The sequence below is a fragment of the Heliangelus exortis genome, chromosome 7 (assembly GCF_036169615.1).
Source record: "Heliangelus exortis chromosome 7, bHelExo1.hap1, whole genome shotgun sequence".
Lineage (NCBI taxonomy): Eukaryota > Metazoa > Chordata > Aves > Apodiformes > Trochilidae > Heliangelus > Heliangelus exortis.
Window position 1 is genome coordinate 33,595,559 of NC_092428.1, and position 18,564 is coordinate 33,614,122.

General features: G+C 43.8%; 1 long non-coding RNA gene across 1 annotated transcript in view; it reads right to left on the reverse strand.

The window, feature by feature from the left end:
* Positions 1 to 16,972, reverse strand: part of LOC139798076 (uncharacterized) — a 38,656-nt gene extending 21,684 nt beyond the window's left edge. Inside the window, exons 1-4 of the long non-coding RNA XR_011726710.1 lie at positions 16,865 to 16,972; positions 14,230 to 14,395; positions 11,426 to 11,577; positions 2,239 to 2,439 (exon numbers count right to left, since the gene is read on the reverse strand). This is a non-coding gene — a long non-coding RNA (uncharacterized lncRNA). The remainder of the gene's footprint in view (positions 1 to 2,238; positions 2,440 to 11,425; positions 11,578 to 14,229; positions 14,396 to 16,864) is intronic.
* Positions 16,973 to 18,564: the final 1,592 nt, after the last annotated feature.

Below are 18,564 nucleotides of genomic sequence, written 5' to 3' on the forward strand. Positions count from 1 at the left end.
TTCCTTATCCACATGAATTAGGTGACCGCAAGCTTTAAGAATCTAAATAAGAAAAAAATGAGAAAAAAAAAGATGTGCTGCTGTATAATGATGGGGAAATACTTGGGCTTTGCTCTTTTGCCAGTATTTGTGGCACATTTCTAGACATGATCTTCATAAAACGGAGCGTGTGAACCACGTTTGTAAAGCAACATGTTTTAATTGAATGGCTCCAGCAGTAATTATTATTTGCTCTCTCGTTAATTAAAAATTTACAAATGCCATCCAGAACAGTATGGTTACATTAGTTTTTCAAGATGACCTAAAGCTAAAAAGGGGTTGAAATTACCTTGTATCAGAATTTTGCCATTTTTTACTGGCCCTGTAAGAGAAGTCGGAAATGGAAATAGGAAAAAGAAAAAAAAAAATAATAAAAATGGTGTAATCTATGTCCTTCCCACCAAAGTTTCTTAGTCTGTTCACAGGCCATTTTCTATTTCCAGTAGCAGATACTGTTCACAGCTGAACAATGCTTTAAAATCCAGTGTCCCTCACTTGTTAAGGACCAGACAAAAAAGTTCAAATCTGATGCTGGACTGTTTCTCCTCTTTACACCAGGTGGGCAGGGAGCACACCCCTTCCTGCAGTGCAGGCATTCCCATGGATTTCAATACAACACCAGTACCAGCACAGCTGGTCAGTCCCAGCTCTTACCCTGCTGAATGCAGCCAACAATTCAATTAGGAATTCAGCAGATGTCTCAGCTCTTTGGGCCACCGGGAATTTCTCAGCTCGAGCGCTCCGGTGAGGCCAAATTTTCAAAAGTGGCCTCAAAAGTGGAAGGGGCTCTCCAGGGAGGTGGTGGAAGAACCACTGTTTGGGACATTTAAAACCAGAGACAAAACAGTGGTAATTATCCATCAGGGAGCACTCTTTCTGGGAAAGGAGGTATAGGGGACGTAGTAGGTCTTATTCATCTCCAGTTGCTGTGATCATAGGAAAAACTGAGCAGGAAGAACTGGAGCTCACTCTCTACTTAGGTATGCAAATTGTCTTCTCTGTGCCTACATTAAACAGCAGCCTGAGCAGGAGTAAACTGGGTAGGTAATTATCTGGTCTGAATGTGCACGTGGTCTTGCACATGGAGATGTGATGAGAACATGCACGTATTTAGCGTGCACCCCTTTATGGGATGCTTTTGAAAACTTGGTCCTTAGCCAGGTACACAAAGAGGTGATCATGATTAGCTGGCAATTCCTCAGCATCAGGACACAGAGTCACAAGAATCACATGTTCACCTTCATAATGTAAGGGTATGATCACACTCAAATTCATTTAACACACTAATACAAAAAGCACTACATTTTCCTGCCATTTCACCCCACATCTGCAGAGTGGGAGATTCTCTCCCGAAGTCATTTTAATCTAACAAGCCCTACACAAACTTTTATGTAGGAAAACAAAAGCCATTCTGTTTTCTGAACTATTTCATTAATTCCTATTCAAGGTATTCTCTTTTTCACACAATGTACTGAAAATTTCTTCCCAAGGAAATTAAGGGACTGTCAGGAAGAGGCCACCATTTTGATAAGAGTGCAGCTGCCATTCACTGCTCCTTTTTGAAAGTGTGTCCTGCAATTTTACCTGTTTTTCCCCAAAGATTGAAGTCAAAAACCATAGAAGACCTCACCACTGTCTCAAACCCAGAAGTAAATAAGACATTGTCAGGGCTGTGACAAAGTCCTGTGTTCTACCTCAAAAAGTAGGGCCAGGTTACAAGGACTTCCAACAAGCACTCCAGTTATTGGCTTACTTGGGACTAACCAATTTATTTTTTATAAACATACTGGAACTAGCTATATAATCTTAGAAAATGGGTACAGTTAATCCTGGCAGTGGTCACCCGTGCACTGGGAACAGTGCCTTGTCTCTGTGGAGCAGCATATTGGCCCAGGTCTATTTCATATGGAATAGAAAACATTGAAGAGTGGCAAATATTTTGCAGATGATAGAGTGTTATTCTGTGCTAGCAACAGCAAAACAACCAACCAAGTTTAGAGCAGTGACCAAAACAGCTGGCAAGAGGACCGTGATTATTTCATTGATTTTAGCATCTTTAAATCAGGTTCTAAATCAATGAACTCTATGAAAACCAAGGGATGGGCACAAAGATTCTGGGAACAGCAGGCAAGCTGAGAGTACCACCCCATGCTGCTGATTGTGAGAGCAGGGACTGCAAATGTTTAGAGGAAATTTTACCTGAAATCATGTGGGGTGAAGCAGTCTGGCCCCTGCATCCTGCCACGGCACCAAATGCCCCTCCAGCATCACCTTGTGGTCCTCTGCTGAGGGATGCAGACGTTCAGACTCTCTCCTTTCCCACCATCCTCTTTCCAGCAAGTGAACAGGCTGGGAAGTGTTAGAGTGACACACTGAGAGGCAAAGTTGTCACTTTTTCTCCTGCACAGAAGTAAGAAATCAGATAAGAAATCAGACTTCCATAACTGGCTCTGACAGCCTCCCTGATCAGAGACACACTCTCCATTTTCAGCCCTGGGTTTCTCCACGCCATGTGATAACAAGGGGTACAAATAAATGCCAACTGTTGCCTTGGCTTTTGAGGCATCAGCTCAATCAAACTCCCAGGATTGCCACTTTGCCCCCTGATGCCCAAGGAACACTCAGGGGATACCTTGAGCACAGCTGGACACAGCTGGATCCACCCCCCAGGGACCAGCTGCCCAGCCCATGGGAAGTCTCAGCCCAATGCTTCTCAGATCCTGCAGGATCAGCTCATTGGTGTTTTTTTAATTTTATTTTTTTTTTTTGTAAGTCACTCCTTTTTCTTTTCTTTTTTCTTTTTTTACATAACTACCAATCATATGGTTGGTGGCTCTGGGGACAGTGCAGGATGTGTCTGTAGGGGGGTGCAGGGTATGCCCCATCTCCTTGCAGCATCACAAGAGAGACAACCCTGGGGAGCAGGTATTGTACCACACCTGAGCAGCACAGACACAGAAATTCCCAGCTAAGGCAAGGAGCAAGGTCTCATTTGGTTCAGCACAGGCTTGCCAAGACCACGCTGAAAGACTTCATGGCAGAAAAAACCATTTAAAGCTTTGCCCTCCAGTAGAGGGTTAAACACTGCCCGTGCTGGCCAAGAGCTGCTCCACAGCCCGGTGGAGCAGCGGGCAGACCCTGCACCTCCCTGGGCCATGCACAAGGAGGTCCTCACATCAGCCTGGCCCTGCATAAACTATTTAGATGCCTGACAGAAAGAAGCTGAGGCAACCACATCCCTCAAAGACCACTGCATGCTGAGGAACCGGTGGCAAGGGGGGGATGCTTAGAAATTCACACTAGGGTCTCATGTTTTATTTTTACTGAGAAGCACAGAGTTGTCACACCGGAGGAGATCAGTGATGGAGCCCAGTGGGCAGCATCTGCCTCTTCAAAGGGCAGTGAAGCCCCCTGTAAAGCCCCAGCCAGCTCGTTTGGGGCATCACAGAGGGCGAGGCTCCTCTCCCTTTGCCTCCAACAATCATCTCGCAGGCTGAGGCCCAGGTTTTGATTACCCTTATCATCATCTGAGCTTCCAGGGCTACGTATTTTAATAACAGTCATAAAATTATCCAGTCCGCCCTGAAACCCAGCCACAGCATTTGTTTCAATGACCCCCTGTGGTAGTGAATTCAGCAGATTGACTATGTATTGTATGAAGAAGGATTTCCTTTTGTTTGTTCACAAAGCATTGCCCTTTAATTTAATCATATGTCCCTTTGCTCTTGTACAGTTTGCTGCACTCTACCCATTCCTCCCCCTCCTTTTTTTTTTTTTTTTTTTTTATACAATCTGGACATCTCTGACCATTCCAGTGCTAGCTGTAATTATTTCTCTTAATTCAGTTATTTAAAAATGTCTGCTTGCAGCAGAAGCATTGCGGATCTTTAGCAAAATTGATACAAATATTTTATTAGTGTAATTAACAATGTTCAGCACAAGCCTGTTCGGGAGAGCATTTGAGAAACTGAACGGGCCTGAAATTTGAAACAGATGCAGGACATGTTCATAAATAAAACCAGACCAAGTCAAACTGTGGTCTGCATAATAAGACATCACTCACTCTGTTTGCTCTGTATTTGCAGACATGTTGTTAGCTGCATTTATTACAAAAGTTAGGTGCTTATTTGGAAGCTTTCACTTCTGTGAGCTCGTGATACTTTCTGTAAAGCAAGAACCATAAATCATAGTGTGCTGGTTTGAAAACCGTGTAGCTCCAGATAACCAGCACTTGTCATTAGATTGTCTAAAACACAGGATTAGCCAAAATACAGATGGGGAGGAAACGCAGACTGTTTACGTTGAGAATTTTGGACAAGAGCCCGAAGAAATTACAATCGATACGGATATAGCATTTCTGAAGAGTTATGTAGCAAAAAGTGCAAGAAAATACTCTGACAGAGAAAATAAATAAAGCTGACAGAGGTTTAATTCTCTAGATCCTGTGCTGTGGATAAAAATTAGAAACATTAAGCCATTAAATCATTTCACCAGCACTTTAAACAATAGGAGCAGACTTGCATGTTATTGTACAAGTTTAGAACCGTCTCTTTTGTAGACTAGATAAATATTCAGCATTGTAACTCTAACACTTTCCACACTTCCCATACACTGCCTGACCTATTTCCCAGTCCTTTTTCATGTGGGACAGGTTTTAAATAAAATAGAAATTCCTCTTGCTTCTTACAGATTGGAGTTGATTAAATATTCTACTGATAAAGGGTAAGCAAATGTCAGATTCAAGATAATAAAAAGAGAAATGAGAGTTCATACAAGCAGCAAAGCAAACAATCCATTTTCATACTTTATTAGAAACATTTATTGCCATAATGACTGCATTATACTAAGCAAGCAGGTGGAAAGGTGCTCTGCGCAAGATATTCTCAAATATCTTTATTTTGAGGATTTTATCTCTCCAATATTTAGACAGATGTTTTATTCCCTATAATATAGTCGGGGTATGAAATGCTGTAATTTCGGTTACAACGTAAGGATCAAAATCGTACTTGAAGATCATGGCCTGTCATTGTGATTTCAACAATAATGGTAGACCATTAAATGCTCAATTTTTCTGCTTTGACTTTATATTCCCAATGGTGAGTTGCTTTAGCTAGAGCTGGCAGAGCTCGGCGTGCACCGGGAAATGCTCTGCCCAAACCTGCGGAACACATTGCGAGTGCACTGCTCAGCTGTGCTGCTCCCTCCACAATTCCAGAGACACCCAGGTCTGACCCAGGACCTCACTGGAATGACAAAGATAGGCACTTTTTCCTTCTGTGGGCACCGCTGCCATCAAACAGCTGGCACTCGTTATCTTAACAAACAGTGGGAACTGTAATTAAGCAGATCTGTGTTCAATAAGTCACCAGTGCCACCAGTGCTCCCCTTTGCAACAAGAATGGTTACTTGTTTCAGAGACTGGCTTTCTCTTAATTCACCAAATCAGGAAGCCCAGTCAGCAAATAATTTAACAAAAGATTTCATTATTATCCTTCATTTAATTTAAGAAAGAATTTAACCTATGTTCAGTGCTGAGGGCCCAGGCTTGCATTCCTCCTGCAGCCAAACTTCCTATTAAAGTCAGCGGGAGCTGTGGCTGCGTAAGGACTCTCTGCAGTCTTAGGTTCTTTCATTATTATTATTATTATTGTTATTATTATTGTCATTATTCTATGGCCAGTGCTTTTTATTTTCAAGGATTCTTCTGCTTTGCCTCTAATTTTGAACTATCTGTCAGTTTGCACTTAGGCTAAGAAAGAGAAGGGAAAGTCTGACATATTAACCAGGAAAATTTACTACTGAGTCTCTTCTCTTTATTAACAAAGATCATTAAGACATTAGTTTTTCTTTTACTGGCAGCATTCCACAGCCAGAGTATTCACAATGTCTAGGACACTTTAATTTTGTAATCTGGAGGATACAGTATATTAATTTTCAGGATTTATCACAAGAAAAGTGAAGTCATGCTAAGTACAGTAGGTGTAACTAACTTTCATGTCAAAAAAGCTGTAAAGAGTGCCAGAAGCTCTGCTGGGCTAATAATAAGCTAAAAGGATATAAACTTGATTAGTCTCACTTAAGAAGCAAGAAGATAAAGTAAGCTTGAAAAGGTCTTTGCTCTTCCTTCAACTTCAGTGGGTTGAAGAGAATCAGGAAGCTTATCACCATGAGATACTTGCTATAATGCTGGGCTAGTTATTAGTTATATGTTAATTTTTACTGCACTGCACCCATCCACAGCTGCACCAGAAGAATTTGTAATTCTGTCCAAATCGCCAAAATCTTTGCAGCATCTCAGTGCTGTCACACAGTGTCACATTCCCTTAAGTGCACCTTGCACAGTGATATAAAACCTCCTTATTAAAAATTCCCAGCTACTAGAGGAAAATTGCTCCCCACGTGGGGGATCAGGAATGTCCTTCCCCTGCTCTTGAAGGCTGTGGATACAGAGTTGCTACACGTCCTGCTCCTGGGACAGGGGCTGGGAGGCTTTTTGCTGCCATTACAAGGGTCCAGGGGATGCCTAAAATGTGACCCGGGGCTGAGCAAAGGCCACGAGTTCCCCAGGGCTGTGGTGTCTTTGCACCTAGCACAGCACCCACCCCTTTGCTAAATTCAGCTTTGGTGTGGGACTGTGCATGGGTCAGAAAATCAGCAAGTCAGGCCCAGCTGCCTGCAACATCTCAGAAGGGCAAAGCAAGAGTGGGAGAGAGAGTTTGTTGTGGCTGGGCTGTTCTAATGGGCAAATGCACCGAATTATCACTTATTAGTGACCAGATTTTAGTAAATTGTGATCACTCGTCTTGGGTTTCCCACTTACTCTCTTGAAATATTGTTGGTGTGCCTTTTCCAAAGGTCTTTCATCTTGAGATACAAAATTATGTCTGGAAATACTGGAGCACGTGGCTCTGACAATTGCTTGAGTTTCCACACCGTTACACACCCATCCTTTTTTTAACCCTTGAGAATTAAAACTAGTTAAGGAATAATAATTCTTACAGGGTTTTATTAACTCTTCTCCCTGTGTTTTCACTGTCCTCACTTAACCTTTGCTCCCCAAACACCTATTGCTTCTTGAATTTGGTGCTGCCTGCCAGTTAGCCAGCTCCTTTCTCATCATTTTCCCAGAAATCAGGAGCCTCATTTACCCCCAGGTAATCAGCAGTAACTTGACTGAAAAATGACTTCTGGTCATTCAAGAAGAAAATCAGGCCTGCTCAGGCAGGAGGACAGATCCTGGGGTTGGGACTCCAGGAGAAATAAGTTGGACCATGGCTGTTCATCACCGAGCACTTCCCCAGGTAAGCACTTGGTGATGGGAGCAGTAACCTAATGAAGAAAAACAGGAGATTATCAAAAGTAAATTGTAGCTAATGGTGCATATGGTTCTGCGTGCTGATATTGATTATTACAGATTAAGATAAGTTTGGGGATGGAATAGAGCTGGTGGATGCAGTGACATCAGCAAATTGGGGTTCCCCATCGGGTGCCATGGGGGGTGTGGAAGAGCCAGCAGGAGGAAGGAAGGGAATGAGAACCCATGCAGGAAACATTCCTGAAAGAGATGAGCAGGGAAAGAGAGTTAAAAAATGGAACAAGAGTAAGGATGGGAGGAGAACAATGAGTATGAGGGGGGATGGGGCAAGTGGTGGGCTTCTAGAGGTGGGCTGAGACCCAAGGCAGGGGGAGCTGCAGGCTGCATGTGACAGATGCTGTTTTCTTAAAAAATTGGAAAAAAATATTTAAAACTACCAAAAGAGTGATATTAAGGGAGGTCAGACCTCAGGGATCACCAGGGCTTGGGATGTCCCAGGGAAAGCAGAGAGAAAGAAACATGCCCTCAAGACCTGCACAGACAGGTTAACAATTTTGGGGTGCCAAAGAGCTCAGTACTGCTCAGAGTTACAGACACAGGTCCAAAGCAGAAGATATTTTCTTCCACACCACTTCTGATATCATAGAATGGTTTGTGCTGGATGGGAGCTTAAAGATCACTGAGCTCCAACTCTCCTGGGTGATCAGGGACACCTCCCGTTAGATCAGATGGCTCAAAGTCACATCCAGCCTGATACTGCCAGGGATGAGGCATCCACACCTTCCCTTCATTATCACATTGTAACCACTTGTCCCGTGTGCATTTTTGCTAAAAAGAGATCAAGCTGCTAGTGTGAATTAGGGCATGATCTATAGAACAAGTCAAAGAGCTGGGTTTTGAGGGGTATTTGAATTTATTTCCTTGTTTTGGCCAGAATGTAGAACCTCCTAGAATGCACAAAACCCTGCAAGCTCAAGTTTCAGGAGGCCAGGCAAGCAAAAGGTTTAATAGTTGCAATTATCTGGAGTTTTTGCCTGGCAGGGGTGTGTGTACTTTCACACAGCCATCAGCCCTCTCACCACCCCACTCAGGGTACCTTTGAAATTCAGACGTGCTTCAGCTGGACAGAGGTTGGAGAAAGGAAAGCTCACTCAACACCACAGTGCACGTGGATTGTAAAGCTTGCTCTTTTTTTTCTTTTCTTTTCTTTTTTTTTTCTTCTTTTTTTTTTTTTTTTTTCTTTTTCTTTTGTGTGTGTGTTTGGCTTGGTCTTAATTTGTCAGGAAAACAAAGTAGGTCAGGTAGGGGAAAGAGAGCTGGAAAATCTCAGCTTTGAAAAAGTGTAATGGAAGAGGCTCTCAGGTTTGTCTGGATCTCCTAAAAACACCATTTGGGAATGCTGTGCTGTGCCTCATGGAGAAGAGCCAAGCACGGGTGACCCTCAGTGCTCTGGAAACCAAGTCATGATCCAGCCTTTGGTGACAAAGTCCATGCCCTACCTGTCCCCAGCACGTCATTATGATCTAAGTGCCAAAACTCAGCCACATAATTAGCAGAAGAAACTGAGGTCTTCTGTTGTAAGGCTGTGATTAAATTAGCCATTTATGGATTTCTGAAAGAAAGGAGACTAAAATGTTTTATAGTGTAGTTAAAAGAACCAGTGAATGATTCCCTCATGTTGAACATTTCCTAATGTCAGAAGCAGGGTGGATGACACAGAAATCATAAATCCAATTGAGAAGTGTTAAAAATCACTTTAGTCTGCCAACTTACTAGAAATTCAATAAAATGGTATGGGAGAATTTATTTGTGTATGTGCAATAGATAGGTGTGAAATTAAACCAGCAGAGGTGTCCATGTGCCACCCGGGTGTGACAGGGAGAGGTTCCCCATCACCCACGTGTCACAGGCAGGGTAGAAAAGGGATGGAGGAAAACAGTCCCAGAGGGATGAATTTGGGAGGTGAGAGGGGACAAAGAAGGGGGGGGGTGGCTTCTTCTGGGTCTGGTTCTGTGCTCTGGCTGGTGGCCTCAATGGACCTGCACGCTGGGGATGGCCCTGGTGCTTCCAGCCAGGTTGCTATTTATTTTTGCAAGTTTCTTTTTTACTAAACTCGTCCTGTTTCATGTATATTAACTCCTGCTTTGCCTGCACGGAGTGGGACTTGTGAGAGGCATGACATGACAAACCAGCTTTGTTTTCCAGTCAGATTCCCTCCTGTATGCTCCCCCAGCTCCATCATCACATCCAACAGAGCCTGGGGCAAAGCTGGAGAAAAACACCCAGCACATTCAATTTACAAACAGAAATAAACACCTTTTCTGCAGGTTCTACATAATCACTAAAGAAAAACAGGGGAGAAAAAAAAAATAAAACACCCTCAACACAATATTTTCTCTGCAGCTTGTGCCTTGTGGTGGCGACCCTTGATTTTATTGAGGAAATAACACCATTATGGCAAGATGTCTAGCACTGGGATCTTGGATGGCCTCCCAGTCTCCTTTCTGGTTTCCTGAGGAGCCGGGGGGTTCGTTGCAGCTCGGCAGGGCCAGGGTGATGCCAGAGCAAAGCCGTGGCACGGTGCTGGCTGCCCTGAGCCACAACTTCACCGAGCGGGAGCAGAGCGGGCGAAAATGAATCAGATATGAAAATGTCTGAAGCAATAAATTAACACACAGCAGGGGGGTGATAGCTTAATCCTTTCTAGTCCAAACAGTACCTGACACCCATTACTGCTGCAGGAGGTGGGACACTGCAGCGGTACTGGAGCGAAAATGATCATTCCCAAGTGATTTGAGGCATGGCAATAGGTTTGTAATGCAATTCTGGGAGGGAACCTGTGCTGGGTTTTATAGTGTTTGTGCACTGAATCCAGGTTAACCTGGCAGTGTGTTTCCCTGGGTTTCCTTCTTTGATTAACCTAGAAAGTGGGAGTTTGAAGTCTGAACAGAACTTTGTAATTTTAAGTCTTTGTTGAGAGTCTGACAATAGCTGCTCATTATTCACGTGAAGGCTGATAAAGTATAGATAACACTCACATAATGTAAAACATTTGACTGGATACATTTGTGGAATATTTAAACATAAAATAAACTCAATGTCAGCAGACAGCATCTATCAATAAACATCTTTATAGTAATTTAACATTTACTGTGGAAAGGCACAATACATATTTGAAACTAATACACCGACAGTTTCAGAACAGTTTTTAAGCTAACTGGGGGATATTTCTGCAATACTTTCATCCAGGAAAATATCATTTGCCTGGTTTTTAACCTTGATGGCAGATAAACAAAAATGTTATTGCCAAGAACTTTATTGCAGAATTAAATGTCCTGGGAAAAACATTTACTCTGCTGCTTTCCCTAATACTATGCCAAATTCTCCTTTCAGGTGCACCCCTGTAAACCTACACTGATTTCAGCTGTTGCTGGAAGTGTGGGTTTTCTTACTTTCTGTTGCATACACAGTGAAACTAAAGAAACCTATGAGCTCATGAACAAACTGAGAGAGCACTTAGAAACTTCTTTCCCCTTTCTTCCCCCTCTTGGCTGAAATTCAGAAATCTGAACACTACATGAAAAGACAGGATTCAGAATCTGAGCATGCTTCATGCATCCCATGCCTCTGTGCTCAGTGCAACTCTAATTTTCCCTTGAAAACAACCAGCCACTTGTGATGCCAACACCTGCTGACCCCTTCAAAAGGATGACAATAATTACAACAAGAAATACATAGATCTGTAAGAGAGGCACATTCACACATTCACATTCCATGGGCTGGCTGACAGGGTTGGTCAGCACATTTCTTGCAAGCAGGCACAACCTGTCCATAAGCCACTATTCTGGCTAGAAATGGATTGGGCTCTGGTTCCCAAGCAAATGCAACATAAACCCATGGTATGGGCTGAAACATCAGCTCGCAACATTATTTTTGCCCAGGTATGAAACAACCATATCTGTGTGAAACTGTGTCCTCCCGTGCATATGTGGCATTGACAACCCACAGGCTGTGCAGCCCAGAATCACCCTGGAGGCATCTGGGGGCAAGAAGTGAGGATGTGGAACTTACCAGACTTGCAGATGTTGGCACTGCTTCTAAAGCTCCAAGTCCATCAGCCTCCCATGCCTGGTTCTCACCACTGGTGCAGGGTCACCTCTGCCCATCTCGTTCCCTGCCAAAGCTGGACTGTGGCTCTGCTGACTCGGACTCATCACATTCCCCTAGGAGTAAAATATTAGCATTACCCAAATGCTGTGGAAAAAGAGGAAAACGGGAACATTTTGGCCAGATGCCTCTCTTCTCAGCCAGGCCAGCTGAGGAGGGGTGGGCACGGGGACAGCCCCACCACCCTGCACGGCAGCCCCGACCCTGCTGTGGCAGGGCACGGCGCTATGAAAGAGCAATTCATCTCCTGTTGATGGACACTTTAGAGCAGTGTTTCTCAACTGTTTAAAGTTGAAAGAGCATCAAACCCTTTTGAAGAAAACCTACAGATCACCTTGGGAAGTGTCACCACAACTGTCTCCCTCTGCAAGCCAGGGCCAAAACTTTGTGTGCTCAGAGCTTGCCTCTGCTCCCTTTTGGGGGTTTTTGTAGGCGTGAGGGCACGAGGGTACATTTGGTCACCCTGGATCACTTCTCAATGTCATCCTGCTCACCTGTGGCTCCACGACCAGGAGAAAATAAAAGTAGGCTGCAGTATTGAAAAAATGATGTATGTCCACATTGATACCTTACAAAATCTGAGGCATAATGGACTTGATTCCTCAGCTCTTTGTGGTGTGTACATAGAGGTTCACTCTTGCAAAAACCCAGAACAAACTCGACATTAGTGCCACCTCCCTGACAAGGTAGTTTTATTTACTCAATTACCACTGCATTATCTTTCACCTCGACTCTATGTGAAAACAGTGAGAAGAAAATATATTTCACTTAGAGCTCCTTCATTCAAAAGAGTTTGCCTTTGTCTTCCTTTACCCTATTCACTGACAGCAAACTTCATGAATTAACTGGCTCGTGGTATAACTCATGCATGGAAATCCAATATAACCTCTTGGCTATAAGCAGTAGCACTTCGCTTATCGTACACTAAGAGAATTTTTACTGGTTAATTAAGATTTGTTTGCTTAATTTTTGTCAGGCAGTCAGGGATGTTGCTGTTCTGTCTCACAGCTGGGAAAATAGTGATGTATACACTGTATAAAAGTGCCAAAATAAGAAATGTTAGACTGCAGTGTCTGCGGTAGTAAATCTTTTTTGTAATCCTAACTTCATATTTCCATTGAATTGTTCCTCTCGAGCTGTGCAGACAGGTGAAGTATTTGAGCACAGTCACATCTGCTTTGCTGCTGCTAACAGCCTAAAGTTGGTAATCTGGAGGCAAGCAGACAGCACAGAGGATGCTGGTGGCACTCCCCGGGCTGCAAAATATTACAGCACACCTTGTATAGTGCTTGCTTTCGAAATTTCCTTTGCACTTTGTTTACTATATATTCCAATAGTGTAATATTAAACAAAAACAGTGTGTCCTGTGCCAGAATGATTGATTACTACACCGTGGCAAGGTCACCTCCTAGGAACAGGCTGAGTGCAGTAAGGGCTGTCTGACTCATACAGTTAACACTATATCCGCATTGTATGAATGTCACCAGCAATCCAGTGATTTATTGCTTGGAAGGCTCTGTTCAATTTTTTCTGCCTGACCAAATTGCACATTTTCTAGAAAAAGAAGCAAAAATATTTCAGCACATGGATTACCCCAAGTCCTCATTTCTCCCACTAGGTTCAACGAGTCTTTTCAAAGATGCTGATTATCAAAACCTCATATTTTTTCCTTTTTTTCCACCCTATTCTGCCAGATATTTGGCAAAAAATGATTATTACACTAATAACAAGGTGCAGCAGAAGAGTAAGGGTTTTTTAATCAGATTTTGGTAACATCTGTGGGCCAGGAAAAAGGGCAGCTGTATGTTCTGTTTCTTAATTTTAGTAAGATTTACTCTGGGTATAAAATATTAGCCTCAGGCAAAATTTAACTGGCTTAAAAGAAAAGAAATGATAGTCTTACAGAAACTACCTAACTCAAATTGTTTGAAAACAGTGACTGAGATTAATCCCTTTTGCTCTAAGAAATGCCTACTTTCTGACAAAGAAGATATAATTATAGATTGAGAGAAATGACTTTCAAAATTAACATTCCAGCAGACCCCAACATAATAGATACATTCATTCCTGGTGTATCTGCATGGAAATCAAAGGAGATACATCATGTTTGAATCCAGGCTTTTATTTTTAGAACATACAGCACGTTTGCAGCAGGCTGGTTCACTCCCTCACCCTGCACAGAGGGAGAGATGGAACCCAGCTGGGAAACCAGACTGGGGGTCCAGGAACCTGGGCTCTGCAAACCTGGGGCCAACAAAAGGGGAAGGGGTTTTGGAAGGCATTTGTGTGCCTAGAAATCCAGGCAGGTGAAGTAGAGGTGGGTGTTGTGGCATTTTCAAAAACTGCCTTTTTCTCTAGGCACCTGAGCCTCTAGGTGTTTTTTTTCATGCTGTTAAAATCTACTTTCTGTTCCTCTCCCCATCCCATGCCACCCGTGTATCATTAGGCCTCACAGAAAAAAAGAAAAACAAATCAACAGAAAATCTGGGGTTAATACAACCCTTTATCTCAGTGGACAATAAAAAGTAGGTAGATAATGTAACTTAACCAGCGCCACATAATGCATCAATTAATGCTGCATGCAGCCAACCATATCTGACACAGGAACTGAGATATATTGGGTCTCCTGAACCCCTTGCAATTACTCTGTGGGTTTTTTTCTATGATGACAATAAGTGTATCTGTGCAATGAAACTCCCATTACCTACCTGCCCTTCAAAGCACTCTCTGAACATCAGCTCAGAGACCACGATTTAGGAAGCAATGACTGGAACCATCTCGAGACATTAAAGAGTGTCTTCCAGCTCTTTCAGGATGGGTTTTATTCCAGGACCAACATTTCCCCCAGCAGTCTTCTCCTGCTCTTGTTTATACCTGTGGAGCAATTAAGTATTTTAATTTTTAATGGGAAGGAAATTAATTTGGGGTGAAGGTCAGCAAAGATCTAAGCACAGACGGGTGTGCTATCCCTCTAGTCTATTAAGTCCCAAAATGTTCCAGCTCAATAAGGACGATTCATTGATCCACCTTACTCCAATGAAAGAAACAGGAGAAAGCACCATGAAACTAAGCAAAAGTCAGCAAAGCACAAGCTCAGCAAACCCAAAATGCCCAGAGCAGAGGGCGGATCTCTGAGCCACCCAGTCCTGGTGACTCCAGGAGCTAATTCTGCAGCAGCTCCAGTCCTACCTGCACGTGACTTGGGTCATACTTCATCTTCTAATTGATATCTGCCATTGCCTCATAACTAACGATGACTAATGGTGATATCTAGAAAGACAAATAAAAGCTAATGCAAAGCCCTACTGTGGTGCGGTTCCCTTTGGAAAGCTCCCGGGCCATTAAGAAGCAATTCCAAGAGGAGATTGATGTGCCCTGGGGGTTGCTCCCAGGGATGCGGTGCATCTCCAGCCCCCCGGGGCAGCTCACCCTCCTCATTGCTCTGGAGGAGAGCACTGCTCTGCGACCCTCTCCAGCTGTGCCAGGGGATGCCATGGCTGGGAATGTCTGGGAATGTCTGGGAATGGCTCTGCCAAAGGAAACGCAGCCCGAGACACTCAGGTGCATTGAGATGCAGCCACTGCTGTGCCCCAGCAGCACCCTGCAGCCTTGGCACCTTGCCTTCCCAGTGGTGGGTGGTTTTCCCTGGTTTTTTTTCACCAGGCTCTGTGCCTCAGCGTGACTTCCAAGAAGTAAAAAATCCAGAAATTAATTCCCCAAGCACTACAGATGGACAGTGGTGTTTTCAACAGGTAGCACCCTGTACACACAAAACCAGACTCAGTTTATAACAACGGGTTGGCTTGATTAAAGATGCTGATTTTTCACAAGAGCCATCTGTGTCCTTTTGGAAAAGTTATGCTCTTTTAATTATAAAGTTTGTCACCCAGTGCAATTTTAATGTAATGAAACATTAAACTGGACCTTGTGGTTGATGTAAGATAAAATTATTCATTGAATATTAGACCACTAGGCCACCTACTGTTCTTTTACAAATGGTTGAACTATCACGGGGTTACAGAACTTAACATGTAAATTGCAGCAGAAGTTATAATTTCTGTTGCAAATCCCAAAAGACTGTCATTTAAGTCAAATATATGAGTGAAATTTTGCCTCTGTACTGTAATAATGCAGGGAAAATGACCAAAATGTAAACGTGTCTAAAGTAATTATTAACCCAGTAATAATACACTTTTAGTTATTTAATCAGGAGCCTTAAAAATTGTTAACGGCAACTTCTTCTTATAAAAATGGAGTTTTAAACACTGGCATTTAATTTTAGGGATAACAATACTTGATCTAGCCCATTAGTGAGATCTGTGAAGCCAAGCAGCCTGTGCACTTCACAGCAACTCGTTGAGATCATTACTCTCACATAAGCAAGAACAGCTTTGTAAAATAATCTTTTTAAAGTGAATTTAATATTTAACGGCACACCAAAAATCTTGAGTAAGTTCGACGAGATTAAAAAAATAAATAAATCGGGGACTGAAATCCCCGCGTGGAGCAGATTTGCATGGATCCTGCTTGGAAGGCTGCTAAAATCCACCAGATCATTTCCCTTTATCCCCAAAGCCTTGGGATCGGGTGTATAAATAGGAGAGGGCAGTTGGAGGGAAATTATTCTCAGTGCCTGCGCCTGCCTCCCCGCCGCTGCCAGGGAGGAATCCGAGCAGTGACTGTGCATCACCCTGAATCTGTAATAATAGCACCTTTCCTGTCACTCTTTGTCCCTTCATTTTTAAGCGCGGTTGGGTCAGGAGCAGGCAATTTACATTTTTATATAATCTTTGCTCAGGTGATTCAGCCGCTCTGACGTTTCCGCATTTTGTGTGCGGCTCCGGGTTTCACCTCCCCTCCGCCTGCGTTTCCACGGATGGGGTCTGCCATCCTCCCAGCTGATACAGATCTATTTAGCTGCTCCCCCTTGCCATACCTGCAGCCTGTAGCAGGTTGTCAGGGAATGAATTTTCATTTTCTCCCCCGTGAGTCCATCACGTGGCTGTCACCAGAATTTGCTCTGTCTGAACTCCTCCATCCCCCTGATTTATGGCTGGTTGATGAGAGGTTGGAGGGCTCTCAGCGTAGCAATAATCCGCACCCTGGTCTGGCACCCATCTAAAGTTAGGATTTCCGATGTAAATATTTCGTCCCCGCGGCACGGCGATCATTTAGGAAATTATTAAATAACTTTTCGTCGGACCGAACACCTTTGGGATATTTTTCTAGGTCAATATTCATCAGCAGACCCCGAATGTAAAGGTTAAGTGCACATTTCCTCCGCCAAATAAGAATGAATTTCAAACCTGATTGATTCTGGTCATGGAAACCGTAAATACTTACTCCAAATGGTGGATAGGTTACTAAGTCCACTCATTTCCACATCTGATATCGATAATACTCCTCTTCCCCCTTATCAGCCCCTCTCATATTTCACCGGTGCGAGCGGCGTGAGGGGAGCTGGCGGTGCCTGTCGGGGTTGGCTGATGGCCCCTGCCTTCCCCCCGCACCATTCTTCAGTGGTCCTTGAATCTTTCACCCCTGTCACTCCTCTTTCATCATTATCTGAGGTGATCGGTCAGCCCTGTGCCACCACCTGTCTCTTCGATCCGATGCCAACAGTGCTCCGGAAAACTGTCACTCCTGAGCTCCTTCCATTTATAGTGAGTCTCATTAACACCTCTCTTCCCTCTGGCCATGTGCCACTACAATTTAAGATGACTGTTGTTACTAAACACGCACGAAAAAATATGTTAAAATAGCGTTAAGAGCATGATTTAAATCTATTAAAGCCTGACAATTTGGAGCTAAAATCTCCCTCCGTGTCTGCGGGGGGCGAGGGGGTGCGTGTATTTTCCATGAATGTATTTATCATACCTGTATAAATATATATCTGTATATGTATGCATGTATTCCCCCTCCCTTGGCCTCCCCTCAGCCTCAGCACTGCACCTCATCTGGGAACAAACGCCGCTGCCGGCCCCCAGACACAAAGCCCGAGTGAAGAGGATTTATGCTGGAGACATAAAGGCGGCCGGGAGAAGGGAGAGAGAGGAGAGGTGGGGGTGGCACTGGGGGGCTGCTGGGGGCAGCTGGGTGCAGGCAGCCCTGCCCTGATCCCACTGAGCAGCCAAGTCTGAAATTCCGTCCAAACACACGGGCAGACCCGGGCAAGAGAATGGATCCTACCCCTTAAGCCCATGGGTGATGCTGCTTTCCTTTCCTTTTACCTTGGCTTTCCTGTCCAGGAGCAAAGGGGAAAATAATACTTAGATAAGAATTACAGCTCCAGAGTGCTTCCCTGGAAGGAGACGGTGAACAAACCCAAGATATCTTTGGATTAAAATGGTTTTTAAGCTCTTAGGCACTCAAAGAATCTTTGATGACTGAAATTATATGCAGAGCATCAGGAGTGCAGACAGCTTCTGTGGTAAACATTTTGCCACTCTCTTTATAGAAATTCAAGTCCTTTCGTGAGGTGTAAGAACTATCAAAGACCACTCAGGTGGTTTTTCAGTGGTTTTCTTGCTCTACCTTCACCCTTGAAATGACTTAGGGCCTTCTGCTACAACAGTGCTTGTTTGGGAAGCACAAGTGAGAAAAGGGCACGAGCAATGCCAGAGAGTGAAACCAAAGGGCTTCTCCCCTTCTGGGAGGCCAGGCCAGCACAAAAAAAAAACCCAACATATTTTGCATGCAGGGAGAATCCTTTGCAGCTCCCAGATGATCCCACGTGCCTCTAGGTGGACCTTCCATGGCCAGTACTGCCAGCACCAGCAGTGGTAACCCTCCTGGTTAAAGTCCACACCCTGGAAACACAGAGATATCCTCAGAGTTCTTCAGGATGACCCAGTGCTTGACTAAGCACCTGCATGAGCCTTGACAAGCCTTAAAGGGATCTCAGAGCTCACAGGTTTGTTCTGCTGAGAAAATGGCATTTGGAAAGCTAAAATTCAGAGGGGTGGGTAGCAGGGAGCCACAAAAGTGATGGGAAGGATTTTATCTTTTTTTTTTTTTTTTTTTTTTTTTAAGTCTCTGCACAC